The following is a 2,311-nucleotide window of genomic DNA, read 5'->3' as shown; positions in this document are numbered from 1 at the left end:
ATAAAAGATTATTGCTCAAGATAAAGAATCACTGGATTGGGGGTAATATTCTGGCATGGGTGGAGGATTGGTTATCTAACAGGAAGCAGAGAGTTGGGATAAATGGTTCATTTTCGGACTGGCAACCAGTAGCCAGTGGTGTTCCGCAGGGGTCGGTGCTGGGTCCCCAACTCTTTACAATCTATATTAACGATTTGGAGGAGGGGGCCGAGTGTAACATACCAAAGTTTGCAGATGATACAAAGATGGGAGGGAAAGTAGAGAGTGAGGAGGACATAAAAAACCGACAAGGGGATATAGACAGGCTGGGTGAGTGGGCGGAGATTTGGCAGATGCAATACAATATTGGAAAATGTGAGGTTATGCACTTTGGCAGGAAAAATCAGAGAGCAAGTTATTATCTTAATTGCGAGAAACTGGAAAGTACTGCAGTACAAAGGGATCTGTGGGTCCGAGTGCAAGAAAATCAAAAAGTTAGTATGCAGGTGCAGCAGGTGATCAAGAAGGCCAACGGAATGTTGGCTTTTATTGCTAGGGGGATAGAATATAAAAACAGGGAGGTATTGCTGCAGTTATATGAGGTATTGGTGAGACCGCACCTGGAATACTGCATACAGTTTTGGTGTCCATACTGAAGAAAAGACATAGTTGCTCTCGAGGCAGTACAAAGAAGGTTCACTCGGTTAATCCCGGGGATGAGGGGGTGGACATATGAGGAGAGGTTGAGTAGATTGGGACTCCACTCATTGGAGTTCAGAAGAATGAGAGGCGATCTTATTGAAACATATAAGATTGTGAAGGGGCTTGATCAGGTGGATGCGGTAAGGATGTTCCCAAGGATGGGTGAAACTAGAACTAGGGGGCATAATCTTAGAATAAGGGGCTACTCTTTCAAAACTGAGATGAGGAGAAACTTCTTCACTCAGAGGGTGGTGGGTCTGTGGAATTTGCTGCCCCAGGAAGCTGTGGAAGCTACATCATTAAATAAATTTAAAACAGAAATAGACAGTTTCCTAGAAGTAAAGGGAATTAGGGGTTACGGGGAGCGGGCAGGAAATTGGACATGAATTTAGATTGAGGTTAGGATCAGATCAGCCATGATCTTATTGAATGGTGGAGCAGGCTCGAGGGGCCGATTGGCCGACTCCTGCTCCTATTTCTTATGTTCTTATGCAGTATTGGTTTTACTGGCTGCCTTACTTTGTTCGTGTCTTGATTCGGCTTCCTTTTTCCAATCTGAGAATGCCGCCCACTTAACTCCTTTGTCACCTCTCTTTCTCGGGTCTCTGTCCTCCAAACATTCCTCGAAACACTTAATTCTGTCCATATTAAATGGACCGTCTTCGGGAAAGGGATATTTCCTCGTCTTGGTCCATTTTGACCAAACCATCAACTCGTCAGTTGTTTCTTTTCCAAAGTTTCTGTCCATGTGAGCAGCAGGTGCTCCCTTTGGAGGGATTTTGCTGGTGCTGGCGCCCATGGCTTATAGTTTATACAATCCTTCACACTGTAATTACACAACAATCAAGGCCGATCTTAACTATCGCAATTCTATACTTGATAATTCAGCTGATCGGACAAGACGTCATGTGTTCTCTACACCTACTTTAGGGTCCTGGCCTTCACGTGGGGTTAAAACCCTCTTAATAACCAGCTCAGGCTCGGTGCGAGAGAGAAACGTCTGCAATTGGTTGGATCAGCTGACTTACACAAGATTCCTGTATACTTTAACTCTACGCGACATTAACACCAGTCTGCGTTTGTCGCCACTGCAGACTTGTTCAAATTACAATTTCACTCAGTTCCGAATATTAATTTTGCTCTAAAAGTCTGTAACTTTGTTCCCTTTTCTCTGGCGCCTCTCCCGTAGTGCCCATCTGTTGGCTCGATACAGCAGCCTCAACGTCACTCGAGTTACTTTACCGGTTTCACAGATCTACTCCGTTATTTTTCTCTCTCAGCCCGTTACTACAACACCGCAGCTGACAATATCGAGCAATCTGACAAGGTCCTTTTATATTTTCTATCTCCTTGTCGATACGAAACACATTTCCTATGATTGCCTTTCGATTCCTAAAGGCAAACAGAAGAATTAGTCACGTCAGTTAATGCATACACTTACTAATCGCAGTGCGACCGCGGCTTGCACAGAACACCGAGTTGCAATAACAACCTGTGTCCGTACTTACCGGGGATCACAAGCGATCTCAGTGGGACCTCCGAGAAACTGTCGAAACTTAATATTACTTATCAATATACAATGCATTAACACCCAAACAAGTAGTACAAAGAGAAACTTTATTGAACCCCG

This window comes from Heptranchias perlo, unplaced genomic scaffold, assembly GCF_035084215.1.
Source record: "Heptranchias perlo isolate sHepPer1 unplaced genomic scaffold, sHepPer1.hap1 HAP1_SCAFFOLD_134, whole genome shotgun sequence".
NCBI lineage: Eukaryota > Metazoa > Chordata > Chondrichthyes > Hexanchiformes > Hexanchidae > Heptranchias > Heptranchias perlo.
The sequence above is the reverse complement of the archived record's forward strand: the minus strand, read 5'-3'. Positions refer to the sequence as shown.